The sequence below is a fragment of the Phyllostomus hastatus genome, unplaced genomic scaffold, assembly GCF_019186645.2.
Source record: "Phyllostomus hastatus isolate PE091 unplaced genomic scaffold, TTU_PhHast_1.1 phas_contig_38, whole genome shotgun sequence".
NCBI lineage: Eukaryota > Metazoa > Chordata > Mammalia > Chiroptera > Phyllostomidae > Phyllostomus > Phyllostomus hastatus.
In genome coordinates, this window is record NW_025333869.1 from 26,907,990 (window position 1) to 26,922,987 (window position 14,998).

Here is a 14,998-nt window from a genome sequence, read left to right on the forward strand (position 1 = left end):
GTCTTTTCCTTGCACGATTTCTTAACTTGATCTTTTCCATCCGGAAGGACAGCACCCACAGCTCCAGGAAGCGTGGGTGTGTGTGCTGTGCTGCCCGAGCTTCCTGCTCTGGCAGAGATGGGTGGAGGCACAGGCCCTGCTCCCCCTTGGGGTGCCCTCTTCCCCATCGGGGTCATGGTGGACACCACATTGTAGCTGCTCCTGGCCCAGTCACGACATCCTTGCACCAGAAGCACTGGAATGTCACAGGAAACCCCACGGCTCAAGGTTCTGCACATCACAAGCCTGGACTGGGGGTTAAAACACAGCATCAGGAAAACCAGCCACAGTGGATCAAAGCGTTCTTCTCGCTTTGGAGGAAACCACCCCCACCCCCCACCCCCAGAGCAGGAGCTCATCACACGCTGCTCCCAGGAGGGTCCCACAGCTCCAGATGGGAGGCAGGCTGGTCGGCCAAGCCACCCTGTCTCCTTCGTTGTGCTCTTTGTCTAATCCTGGGGTTCTGATCCTGACAGGAGAGCTGCAGCTTCGCAGCCCCCACCCCCTGCACTGGCCTTACCAGGCCTGTCCCAGGGCCCAGGGTGTGGAAAGGACCAGTGTCCAGATCCCAGCTTCTGTCAGCCTCAAAGCCTCAAATACAAGTGAGGACATTCAGTCACGTGTCCAAGGGGACCTGGAGCTTGTGACAGGCCACTTCCCAGACCTCGGTTCCTCCAGTAAACCAGCTGTATAAACCTGCCCCCACTGGGGCCGGTCGTGGTAAGAACTGGGTCAGAGCACAAGCCACTGTCAGAAACAGAGCAGCCCGCAGCCCCGAGAAACACTGCTGCTCCTCCTGAAGGAGACTGAAGGCTCCACCTAATGTTCAACAAACCTCTGACTCACTGCTTGGAAAGTATAGACCGGGAGGGACACACGATGTGAGCCCCAAGGTGAGAAGCAAGCAAGGGCTGGGTCTGCAGAAGCCCCACAGCTGGCATTTGAGGATCCTGGCAGGTGGCCCAGCTCTTCCTCACCTTCTAGGCCTTTCTCAGGGCAAGAGGAGTAGGTGCTGGAGGCAAGGAGAGGGAAGCTTTCTGGGGTCCAGGGCAAAGTCACAGGGAAGAGGAGGAAGGTCTATGCTCTAGTCTCTGAGCAGAGGTAGAGGCAGAGGGGTGAGGCTCCAGAACCCCTCACCCCGCAAAGACCTGCCCAGCTAAGCCACAGCAGCTACACACAGGGCCTCCGAACAAGGATGGGGAGCAAAGAGGTCTGCTGAGAGCCAATGGCATTTGCAAGCTCTCTCAGCAAGCATCTCTGAGGACCCCTCTGGCTCTAAAGCCCCCAGAATCTAAGCATGGTGTGGCAGAGCTCCAGGCTTGCAGGGGGTCGTTGAGGGGTAAAGGGTGCAGCTAGCTACAACCTCCAGAGCTGCAGAGAGACAGCCCCACCCCCAAACCACATCCAGGGGAGAGCCTGGCACAGGTAACAGCAGAGGGTGGCTAAGGACTTGGGCCAGATTCTGTGTGGCTGAGAGGAGCAGGCTGTGTACAAGTCCACACTTTAGTTTGTTTTTATTTATTTTTTGATATAATATTATACTAGTTTCAGGTATATAACATCATGATTCAGTATTTGTTATAGAGATTATTTGTTACAGAGATTACAAAATGATCACCACAACTCTAATTAATATCTGTCCCCATATATCACCAAACAAAAAAATTTTTTCTTGGGATGAAAACTATTAAGATCTACTCTCCTAGCAATTTCAAATAGACAATGCAGTGTTATTAACTAGAGTCAAACCCCAGTTTTCAAAGCCAGTTTTTATTCTAGGCTGTGTGTTGGGGGCCAGGGTCTGTCCAGCTTCGGCCTGAGGAAGGCTAGCTGGGGACAGCCGGCGGGGTCAGGTTTCCAGCTCCGGCCCCAGGCTGAGCAGGCTGCTTCCTCCCCACTTCAGAGACATCCCCTGCCAGGGCTCGTCAGAGCTTACAGATTTTGTTGGAAAATTCTTCAGGTTACTTTGCATTTACCCTCACAGGCTGCTCCCTACCCTCCATATACACACAGACACACTCTCATAAAACACACACATATAAGCCCTTTTTATACCTCTGTGGGTGCCTGCCATCCATCTTAGTGTACCCACATTCCTCTTTAGACCGTTTTATGTGTTATATATAAAAATTATGGATGTATTTTGATTCTACCCTGTCCACCTAATATATCGCATGCAGGTTTCTGTGTATAAACATTATTTGATGGCTGTCTTAAAAGAGAACAAGTGGTGTGGGTGATGCCTTGCTTCCAAATGATGCTTGGATGGTATAATTCCAGGCACTGTGGCCTCAGGGTAGGTGGTGGGAGAGAGAGGGAAGCCTGGAAGGGCCCACTCAGCAAAGCCACAGGCACTGAACCCAGCACACAGCGGGCACCTGGGGGGCGGTGGGGCAGCAGCTAGCCCTGGTCTTACACCAGGGGCCCTCTCTGTCTGCCTCTCTGCCCCACCTTCCCTCAGGTGGAGTAAACACCCAGGGACAACCCTGGGAAGTTTCTAGAGCAGGGCTTCTCTGCTCTGACTCCAGAGATGCCCCTGAGTGCCAACCTGGCTTTGGCCATGGAGGAGGTGACACCCACCCTCCTCAGATGGGGGCAGGTCCCAGATGTCCAGCTGGAGGGCAGAGGGTCCTCAGAAAAAGAAGGCAGACATCCAAAACCAAAATTAGATACAAAAGTGAAAACTTATTTAGAATGAGAGAAATCCAAATAAAGTATAAATTTTTTTAATTTTTTTTAATTTTTTTATTTTAATCTTTGTTCAAGTACAGTTTTCTCCCTTTTACTCCCATTCCAGCTCACCCACACAACCCTTCCCACTTCCCTCCCATTACAACCCTCCCCCTAGTTTTTGTCCATGTGTCCTTTAAATTTGTTCCTGTAAACCCTACCCATTCTTCCCTGAAATTCCCTCTTCTCTAAGAACACTAAAACACCAATACAAAAGAACCTTTGCACCCCGATGTTCATAGCAGCACAATTTATAAAGCTAGGTGCTGGAAGCAACCTAGATGCCCATCAGTAAATGAATGGATCAAAAAACTATGGCACATTTACACAATGGAATTCTATGCAGCAGAAAGAAAGAAGGAGCTCCTGCCCTTTGCAACAGCTTGGATAGAGCTAGAAAGCATTATGCTAAGCGAAATAAGCCAGGCAGTGAAAGACAAATACCATATAACCTCACCTTTAACAGGAACCTAAACAACAAAACAAAGAAAAAGCAAAATATAAACAGTCACTCAAATAAAGTATAAATTTTAAAAAGCTGAGAAATCTCACAAATATCACAAAATCCAAAACAATATTCCAGACTAGCTTCTTTTGAATATACTTTTTTTATTGTTTATCACAGTTGTCCCAATTTCTTTTTTTCCCTTTGCTTTCCTCCCCCCAGCCGACCCCCCCACAGTCAATCCCCTCTCCGTTGTCCGTGTCCCTGAGTCGTTCATACATGTCTTTGACTTGTCCCTTCCCCTTCTGTCCGCCAGTTCCCCTCTCCCTCCTCCTCTCCTACAGCTGTCAGTCTGTTCCATGTTTCCATGTCTCTGGTTCTGTTTTTTTCATTAGTTTATTTTGTTCATTAGATTCCAGTTATAAGTGAGATCATATGGTATGTGTCTTTCACCGACTGGCTTATTCCACTTAGCAAAATATTTTACAGTTCCATCCATGCTGTCGCAAAAAGTAGGAGCTCCTTCTTTCCTTCTGCCGCATAGTATTCCATTGTGTAAATGTACCACAGTTTTCTGATCCACTCATCTACTAATGGGCACTTAGGCTGTTTCCAGCACTTAGCTATTGTAAGTAGTACTGCTGTAAACACAGGAGTGCATAAGTTCATTTTTATTGGTGTTTCAGGGTTCTTGGGATATATTCCCAGCCGTGGAATCACTGGATTATAAGGCAGTTCTATTTTTAATTTTTGGAGGATATTCCATACTGTTTTCCACAGTGGCTGCCCCAGTCTCCATTTCTACCAATAGTGTACAAGGGTTCCCTTTTCTCCACGTCCTCACCAGCACTTGTTTGTTAATTTATTAATGATCATCATTCTGACAGGTGTGAGGTGATGTCTCATTGTGGTTTTAATTTGCATCTCTCTGATGGCTAGTGATGTTGAGCATTTTTTCATATGTCTCTCGGTCATCTGTATGTCCTCCTTGGAGAAGTCTCTATTCAGGTCCTTTGGCCATTTTAAAGTGGCAAATTAAATTAAATTAATTAGTTGTTTGTCTTCCTGATGTTGAGTCATATGAGTTCTTTATATATTTTGGAGACTCAACCCTTGTCCGATGTATCATTGGCAATATGTTCTCCCATACAGTTGGTTCTATTTTCATTTTGATGATGGTTTCTTTAGCCATGCAGACACTTTTAAATTTGATATAGTCCCATTGGTTTATTTTTTCCTTTACTTCCCTTGCCCTAAGAGATATATTTGCAAAGATATTGCTACATGGGATGTCTGAAATTTTTCTGCCTATGTTTTCCACTGGGACTGTTATGGTATCACGACTTATATTTAAGTCCTTTATCCATTTTGAGTTTATTCTGGTATATGGTGTGGGTTGGTGGTCTAGATTTTTTTTGTTCTTTGGTTTTTTTGGGGGGTTTTTTTTGCATGTAACAGTCCAGTTCTCCCAACACCATTTATTGAAGAGGCTATTTTTACTACATTGTATTCTTCTTCTCCCTTTGTCAGATGTTAATTGACCATAGAGACACAGGTTTATTTCTGGGCTCTCTATTCTGTTCCATTGATCTGTGTTGGTTCCTATGCCAGTACCAGACTATTCTGATTACAGTGGACTTGTAAGTATAGTTTAATATCAGATATTGTGATCAACCAACTTCGTTCTTCTTTCTCAGGATTGCTGAGGCTATTCGGGGTCTTTTTTGGGGGTTCCATATAAATTCTTGGAATATTTGTTCTAAATCTGTGAAATATACCATTGGTACTTTAATAGGAATTGTGTTGAACATACAGATTGTTTTGGGTAGCATACACATTTTAATGATGTTAATCCTTCCTATCCATTAACATGTCATATGCATCTATTTACTTGTATCTTCCACAATGTCTTTCTTCAGTGTTCTATAGTTTTCCAAGTACAGGTTTTTTACATCCTTAATTAAGTTTAATCCTAGATACTTTATTTTTCTTGTTACCATAGTAAACGGGATTTTTTCCCTTAGTTTTTCTTTCTAATACTTTATTGTTGGTGTAAAAGAATGCCATCAATTTTTGAATATTGACTTTTTATCCTGCTATTTTGCCAAATTCACTTATTAGGTTGAGTAGTTTTTTGGTGGAGACTATCAGGTTCTATGTACACTATCATGTCATCTGTGAATAATGACAGTTTTACTTCTTCCTTTCCAATTTGGATGCTCTTTATTTCTTTTTCTTGTCTAATTGTTGTGGCTAGAACTTCCAGTACTATGTTGAATAAGAGTGGTGAAAGCAGACATCCTTGTCTTGCTCCTGATCTTAGGGGGAAAGCTTTTAGTTTTTGCCTGTTGAGTATGATGTTGGCTGTAGGTTTCTCATATATACCCTTTATTATGTTGAGGTATGCTCCCTCTATTCCCACTTTGCTGTGTTTTTATCACAAATGGGTGCTGGATTCCAGACTAGCTTCTACCTTTGCACAGTTCAAACCTCGTTTCCCTTCCACTCTCCACCTGCTTCGGGGCTGTTCTGGCTTGTAACATGTTTCCCATGCGTTGCACCTCTTTGCCTGGCACAGAGTTGGGGGGACGATGTACAGAAGTGCTCCTAGGAGCCACCTCCGCCCCAGGTCAGTCAGCTGAACTGTGACAACCTCCTTAAACCCAAGCAGGCTCTCCAACTCAGCATCCCCTTAGCCAGATCCTAGTAATGCCCTGCCTGCCACTCTGAGCACCAAGCAGAGTGGAGGGAGGAGAAGTCAGTGTTCTTAACAGGTTGCAGTAAAGTGTTTTACATATGCAAATTTTACAAAACATGGCCATGGGGACACATTGTTAGGGCCCCACCTGGGCTTTGGAAGACTCCAGTGCACTGAGGGGCCCTGGGACTGAAGCTTCATCAGCTTCCGCTGGCACCACCTCTGCCAGGGACCTTCACCCTTCACTTTGGCTGACTTCACCGCAGTGTAAATGTCACCTCCTCCTGATGCCCAGTCTAAAATAGGGCCTTGCTATTTTCTCTCATAGAACCCTGCTTTCCTTGTGCTTAGTTTTTTTCATAACTTATAGTTCTATTTTTGCATGTTCATTGATTGGTGTCTGTCTCCCTTAGAAGACTCACTCCCCAGAGGGCAGGGACCACATTGTTTTGTCTACTATGTGTCCCCGAAGTCTAATACCCACTAGGCTCCTACCCCTAGTGACAGGGGAATAGAAGGTATGCGTGTGACATGCTTGTCAATATCAGAATACAAAGCAACAGGTGCTGCACGAGCTTCTGCCTCATCCCTCATGTCTGCTGAACTGTCTCCTCTCAGCAGGAAGTGCTAACTGCCTGCTAAGTGCACACAACACACAAAGATACCCACACCTTAAATAAAACAACAGAAAGGATGGAAAGCTACCAGGGAAAGTGATGTGGGGTCATCTCTGGAGTATCACCCTTTCTATAATTTTTATTACAAATATGAAAACTCCAGACAAAATATGAAACCATAAAGATAATGCTTTGGAACACAACAAAGTTCTCAAAGGCTCAAAAGTAAGCAAGGCAGAAACTCAGGATGGAGCAGGCTAAATTTATTATGTCACACATGAAACACGCTGCATTATATGAATATTTCTTAGAAATAGAAAATAGATTGGCCAAAAAAATAAGAGAGGAAGAGGGGAGGAGAGAATGAGAGCAGAAAGGCATCCTTAAGACATCAAACTTTTTGGCAAAATGAAAAACTTACCTAAAAACTGTGACAGTTCTCAGCTGAGCTAATGCTGGCCCATCACACCTGCAGAGCGGTACACCTGGTGAACATGACTTCCAAGCTGGACCACCAGTGCATGGTCGTGTGGCAAGCAGCTGGTTTTAGACTGGGGGGCAGAGCCTGCCACCTGCCCTCACACCAGCCCACGGAAGGGCCTCCTGCCTGTGCTCACCTGGCTGAGGGTGCTCTGGCCTGAGCACCGTCACAGAGGCGATACTCCCTCCTGTCCTCGGGCCCTCAGGGCTGTTCCATGGTGAAGAAGCCCCTGGGCTGTGTAAACCAGGAGGTTCCTGGAAGCCCCGGGAGCTTTTCTCCTCGTGGGGCCTCACTGCCAGTCTCTCCCAGCCCCTCTGCCCCTTCCAGTAATGTCATTTGTCCCCAGCCGTGACTCTAAGTGCCCCTCTGCACCCCCAGTCTCTTCTCTAAACCCTCTTCTCCTATCTGTGGTATATGTTCCCCATCCCCCAAGTGATCTATTTGGGGAGCATGGGGCAGGAGACACCTGTAAGTAACCTTCTGCCTTAATTACTGTAATGGCTTTCAACTTGGGGGAGGAAAAGGGGCACACAAGGTGCTTAATATGTTTTCATGTGAACAAACACATTCTCTACTAGGCAGAGAAAGAAGAGGCCTGTTTGGGGTTTGGGGCTGTGGAGATATTTATAACTCATTCCAGAGAAATTCTGCTGCTAAGAGATACATGGGTTGGCTCTCTGGGGTTGCTTGGACTCTCACCCTCTTCCTCTCCCCTTAAGACCCCCTGGTCTCCTCGCCTCACATTTCCAATCTTTTCCCCTCTTTTAACCTGCCTCTTTTACCTGTCTTCACATCCCTCTTTTTCCCTGCCACACCCCTCTCACTGCCTCCAAAGCCATGAGGATTCTTAGGGTTGGCATCCATCGGCCACATGAAACAAGGCAAGGGGCCTTGGAGGGCATGGTGGGCAGACAAGGGACCCAAATCAGCTTTGGTTCTCTGTGGGGTCCTCTCGCCAGGCCTCAGGAGTGCCTCACTTGCCTACGGGAGTATGAGAAGGTTACCAGGAGAACCTGCAAGGGGTGATTCCTCGGGGAGGCTTCCAGGCCTGTGGTCAGAGGGGGAAAGGCCATTTGGGATGGCAGAGTTTCTAGAAAGAAGGGTGGAGATAAAGCCAAGAAGAAAAACAGTCCATAAATCACTCTTCAATAAGGTAAGAGTCTCCATGGCAACCTGCCCAGGGCTGAGAACCACAGAGGCAGGCAGTGCACTGTTGCCATGGAAACAACATCCTGAAGCCCCACTAGTATGGGTCCCTGTTTGCCTTTGCAGATGAGGTGCTGAGGGTGAGGGCTAGACCTGCAGGGTCCCTCAGGGGAACTGGGGTGAGGAAGAGAGTAGGAGAAGAGGGGAAGGAGAGAGGGGAGGGGAGATAGAAAGAAGGGGGCGCCAGAAGGAAGGGGGAGTCTCCAGGAACAAGGCTCCAGGAACCAGGCAGCCTCTCAGGGGGACCCGAAGTTCTCCGGACTTTGCTCCGCAGAGTGAAGGGCCCTGTGAGCTAAGTATGAGCACGCGGGATGAGCTGAGTGAGGGGTGGAGGCCTGAGTTGGAGCCCAGGCCGAGTCTCACGCTGGGAGGAACTGAGGTACCCACTGATCCTCAGTGCTTTTATTCCATCATTATTCAAAGTGAGCACACTCTGGGGTGCCTGTTCACTGACCACAGAACAACGCTGTCAAGGGTTTGGGACCAGGAGCACCCAATTTGGAGCCTCCAGTCCCTCCTCGCCCCAGGAGGCCCAAGCACAAGGCTTTCAGAGCCAGGGTGATTGGAAGTGGTCCTCACAGCTGGCCTCTTGCCCTAATTACTCCCAGACACAGGTTTTCAGTTCACCTTTTCTGGGAACCAAGTGGCCACTGGGTGCTTAGTGCCACCTGCTGGTGACCACTGGAAGCAAGGCAGCCATGACCAGATTGGTCCGAGAGTAGCCTCCACCGCTGAGACTCACAGGCCTCTTCAAGCCAGGTGCCCAACTGGTAACCTCCAAACCCCCCTCGAATGGCCTGTGGGCCAGATGAACTCTTCAGTCAAATGAGCCACAGGATGTATTCGGCATGTCGTCTTGGCAAGTCAACTCCCCCTCTGGGCTTCCGTGTCCCACCTGGGCAAGTGAAGGTTTGGACTAAATTAGTGCTCAGGGCTCTTTGAAGCATGGGCAGTCTGTGATTCCTGGACTTGAGCCAGAATTTAGTTCCTACCTGGAGTTGTTTGTTGAGTGTGAAGGGAGAGACCAGACCCTTCCCCTAATGCGGCTCAGCTCCTGGGCTGGGGGCTCTGTAAGCCTCACGTAGTTCAAGGGCAGCCTGGCCCGGAGGGTACCAGAGTTTCCCCATCTCCTTTCCTTTACCAGGTGGGCCCACTGATAGGGAGACAGAAGCTTAAGCACCAGCACGCACAGCACCCTCTGCAAGACATGCTCCAGGCACCTGCAGCCCCACCTGGCCCTTCTCTGTGGTCTGGAAAAGCTCCTGGGTCCACAAGGATGCCTAGAAATGTGTCAGAGGAGGAAATCTGGGGAACCAGCATTCTCCCAACTGATGATGGTGCCCACTGCCTCTGAACACAGGGGTTCCTCATTTCCTACAGGGAGATGCCACGTTGGGACATGGTTCCAAGTGCATAAGCCTTCCTGAGCCCCCATAAATGATTCTATGACTGCCAAGCTCTCTGCTCACAATTAAGAGCCAGGGCTGTGGGCATCCTCCTGGTCCCCAAAGGCAGGAAGTAAGTGAAGAGGCTTTGAGTCGGGGGAGCCAAGTTCAAATCACAGCTTTCCCACCAAATAGTTCCACAGCCTTGTGCTGTTTTCTCACTTGCCATTTGGAGATAATAGCAGTTCACTCTGGGGACTTTGATGAGGATTAGATGAGATCAGGCGGGGAAAGCCCTTAGCACAGGGACTGGCCCAAAGCAGCACTCACCACCACAGACTCAGTGCAAGGACTTGGGATTTGGGCCAGGCCAACTCTGACTCATCATAATGTCAAGAACATATATAAAGTGTTCCTCCCATCAAAAACTATTCGCAGAACACCTATCCTGTGCCAGACATCGTGTTGGAGAGCAGGGCTAAAGAAACAAAGACAGATATGATGCCAGACTTTATGAAGTTTCTAACCTGGTAAAGGGCAAAGGAGAGTGTTGGGTGGACATCAAACAAACAATGACACAAAGAATGAATTACTCTGCATTTTGAATGGAAAAAAATGATGCCTCTTCCTCCTTAATGCTGACTGGGATGAGGATATGATGGCTGGAGCTTAGCAGCTATCTTGGACCATGAGGCAGAGCTGCTGGATAAAGGGGGCATTGCATGCCTGATAACTTTGTGAAGGTGCCCAACCTGCACTGTGTTGTCCACTTCTGGCTTCTTTTTCATTTCCTGAAAGAATATGACCTTTTTCTTCTTTAAAAACAGTATTGTTGTTGTTCTTCTATCCTTGTCCTCCAAAGCTCTGAAACACTGAACTAGAGTTAGTAATAAATACGCTGCCTCCTTAATAAACTGTAAGAACCCTGGGGGCAGAGGGAGTGCAGTGTCCAGCCCAGCACTTTCCTCAAAGGAGGGAGTCTCAGTAGCTGTTTGCAGAATTAGTTTAGTTGAATTGGGAGCAGTTGATGAGAAACACACGAACCGTTGAGCTGATAAAGCGGGGCTGGTGTACATCCAGGCGAGAAGCCTGATCGAAGATGCCTGAGGACAGAGCTAGAGGGTAGGACAGAGAGACTCAGCAACCAGGGACAGGACCTAGCAGAACAAGAGCTGGAGGACTTGGACCCAGGGAAAGAAATGGCCTCCAAAACAAAGTACTTTGGGGATGTTAGAGGGCTCCTCTGGGGTAGCTTCAACTTGACCCTGACCCTATGTGTAGTGTCAAGGGAAAATCTGAGTCTTAAGCAGCAGAGTGACCCGGAATTAAACCCTGCTGTGCCACTTACTAGCAGGTGAGTTTAGGTAAGTCATCTGGCCTCTCTGAGTTTCCGTTTACCCATAAAACAATTCACATAGATGAAATCCTCCATATACTCACTACCTGGCACAGGGTGGGCACCCAACCAATTGAAATAATGGCCAATGATCTACCGTGTGCTGTGGTGGCTGGACTTTGGGTGGCCCTGGGATTCCAGCCTCCTGGTATCCAGGCTCACCTCCCCCGCTCTGAGTGCGGGTGGGACCAGAGACATGCTTCTAACAAACAGAATGTGGCAAAGATAACAAGCTGCCCCTCCTGCGATTACCTCACATTACATAAGACTCTTTCTTGTCAGTGGACTTGCACTGGAGTCTCTCTCCACTGCTGGCTTTGAAGAAAGAGCTGCCGTGAGTCCTGTCGCTGCAAGAGAGTGAATCCTGCCTGTATACAACCCCAGGAGCTTGGCAGTGGAGCCTGTGGGTGAGAACCCAGACCTGGGGCTCCTGTTTGTAGCCTTGCAAGGGACCAGGCTAAGCCATGTCCAGAAACTGTGAGACTATAAACATGAGTTGCTTTAAATGATAAGTTTTGGGTAATTTGTCACAAACATAGAAAATGAATGCAAGTGCTATATCAAGAATATTTTGCTCAGCATTTAAGGAATATGTCACTTGACTTTTGTCTGTATATCACCCCTAAGAGGGGTTATTATTCCCCCCACTTATAGAGAGGAAACTGAGGCCTGGGGAAGGGGCTCGACTGGGGGAGGAGGAGCTGGGACAGGCTCCAGAGCCCGCATGAGGAAGAGCCCTGAGGCTGGCCTGTGGGTAGTGGCATTAGCCTTAGCCTGCATGGTGCTATGTAGCTACATAAAGGCCTTTAGGAGTGTGCACCCTGCCCAGTTCTCTGCAAGCCCCACCCCTCTCTATTGCCCGGCACCCAGCTGCTCCATTCACATGGTTCTCTCAGCCACCTGCTGGGCTCCCGAGGGCACTGGAATCTCCAACCCCACCCCACATAACCTAGGCACCGGGAGTCAGAGCTCGGGTAGAACAGGCCCTGTTTCCTCGGAGCAAAGGGCATGAGCCTAACTGGCCTGGGGATGAAGCAGAGGAAACAATGCTGCACCTGCTTCCCAGGCTGCGAGGCCACATGCGTCACAATGTGTCACTTCACCCCCTGCATCCCAGGATGTCACAGGGGCACATGGAGACTACAGCCTTAGAGGGGACCTTCCAGGTCCAAGAGCAGGGGCAACTAGGGGACCAGGGGAAGGGGAGAATTCTCACTTGGTGGTCTCCGTGGGCTGGTTGCTGCCTCGTTTAGGAGAGACAGAGGGACACAGGCATATGTCACCGTGAGCCCTAGGAGCCCTGACTGGGGGCTGCATTGACACTGTTGACCTGGGTTCTTCCATTCCTCCCCTCCTTCCTCTCGCCCTCCTTCCCTTGTTTCCTCCCTCCTCTTCCACCCCACCGGCTGGAGTGGGTGGGGAGCAGGGCTGTTTGCACTTATAACTTGAGAATGAAGCCTGAGGGCACAGGTGACATTTTCCCCCAACCCCACTGGAAGTAGCAGGATCCAACCCAGACAAGGCAAGGAGGGTGGGCCCTGGCATGGGGGTCACCCTTCTCCTTTCGGTTGGGCTGGTGGCTTGTGCTTTCTCCTGCAGTTCCCTCCACAGTGCCTAAGCTCTGACTGTGGCCCAGGCCTTCGTCAGGGGCTGGACGAACAAAAGAGAACTAAGTACAGTCCCTGCCCCAGAACTGGCGTGTGAGGAGAGGTCAGGCACCACAGACCAGGAGCGAGCCACCTGCGGCTCCTGCACTCAGGGGTGAGAGCTGCTGGTCTAGGTCCATCTGCCGTGTAGCTGGGGTTGAGAACCATTGTCACAGGGAAAGGAGCACTTTGTCCATGGCACCCAAGGTTGTCTCATCCCTTCCCTTACTGATAGCATCTGGATTTCGGTCACTTTGTCAGAAGAAGGCAGTTTCTCAGGATGGACTCAGCTGAAAGTTGCAGAAGAAACACCCTCCCCGGCCGCAGAGGATGCCAGCACAGGCCAATGTCTCAGAGGTCAATTTCTTAAGTGCGGTACACTGGTAAGTAGTCATACTGCAAAGTTTTTGTTTTTTTTTTCTCCTGATATTTCAAAAGCAGATGACATTTTGAATACTCTTAGCTTGGCATGGCCAATTTTCACCAGCGAGTGTGCAAGGAGTGATCTCACACAAACCATCATCCAGGGCTCACCACTGTGCACCAGTGGCAAGATACCAGATACATGTCTGCCATGTGGATCTCACAACTGCCCTGAATGGCACCTTATTCCCCTTTCACAGATGAGGAAACTGAGGCAAGATAAGCAGCTTGCCCGAAAGCACACAACTAGCAAGTGGAGACCTGCCTGACTCCCAACGCCTTGCCCCTATGAAAAGGACAAAGGACACCGTGTCCTGAATGATACCAGGTTACAATATCACATTCATCAAAAGAAACCAGGCCAAGTGAAGACAGGTGAGTGTGAAGGTGCTGATGGGCAATGCACGGGACAGAGCTGCCCTAGACGTGGCCACCCCAACCTAGCGAGAGCCCAGCCTTAGAAAACGGGCGAGCCCTTCCCACCGGGGCTGCCTCACAATGACCATAAACCTGGACCAGAAAACAACCAAGAGCAAGACTCCTCGTTCTTCCCCCACTCCAGAAGCTCGAGTACTAGGGCATCTGCCTCAAAAGGAGCCCTGACCACCGTGGTCACTGAGCCTCTTCTCTGCAGTCCCCTAGCCCCAGGGCTCCCAGCCCACATCCACCACCTACCAACTGTGCAACCACAGAGAGTTGCCTTTAAACTCTCCTGGTCTCAGGCTGGCCATCTGTGAAAAGGGAAAGACATGTTTTTCTTTGGGGGAAGATGAAATGAGAAGAGGCCTTTAGCATAGAGCTTAGCCCAAGACAAGACCATAGTAAATTAATTTCAATGGAGTTGCATGCATTCTCCACCAGAAACCTGTGTTCTTCTATCACTGAAATATAAGGCCATCCTAAGCCTGGGCTGGTTGAGGTGAGAGCGCTCCCCTGAAGCAGGAGAAGGGTGATTTAAGAAACCCGGTTTGGGGACGACAGGCATGCTCCCACAAAGACATTCCACCAGATGGCGCCATGGTACAATATTCACGCCCTTCAGGCCGGCTCGCTGAGAGCGCTGGGGCCTCCAGGGTCTTCCTGCACGAAGGGAAAGCGATTTCATCCGCCATTTCAGAGCTAAAGAAACCTGAGGTTCTGTCAGTCTTCATGGCTTCCCTAAATCTCCTTACTCCAGATGTTTATCAAAAACATGATGGGAGGAGGGTGGAGGGACAGTAACGCTGGTAATGCCAAGCCAAGTCGCAGCCAAGTTCACTGAGCAGCTATTACCGACAAGGCCCTGTGCCAGGTTATCATCCAGTTTTAGAGCTGAAAGGGGCAGTCGAGTAAATTGTCTTGCCCCTTTGTTTCCCAGAATGGAAGGGCTGCTCGCCCCAGGGTACCGCATGACTCAGGAGGACAGGTTTCAGGTGAGGCCGCCACGCCTCCTCCCTGAGCCAGACAAAGCCAGGTAAAGACAGGAGCCACCCCTGCGCAGCTGTACCGGGAACGAGAAAATTAATCGAGTGTGACTTCCGAGGCTATTTCCGCCCCAGACTCTCCGGGCACACAGAAGACACTCCCTGAAGGTTTGCTGAACTGACTCAGGGCCCAGGACTACGTTTGAGTCACCCAGGGGGCTTCTCCCTCCAACCGGATGAAGGGAAGACATCTGCTGGCATTCCCATGTTTCAGAGGAACAGTGTTTCCAGGTCAGAGGGGCATAGTCCTCAGGGGCCCACCCACTGTGGTCAGACCACTCCACTGAGACAAGAGAGAGTCGGCAACTCACCCCAATATGGAAATGGCACAGAGTGGAGAAGCGCTCTCTGTACTAATGTGAAATTGGCCAGGATGTACTATTAAGTAAAAAAGCAAAGGCATCAAATTATCTAATTTTCCATCATGTGTATAAAAGCAGAACAAAATTAGTACATTTGTGTTGGCTCA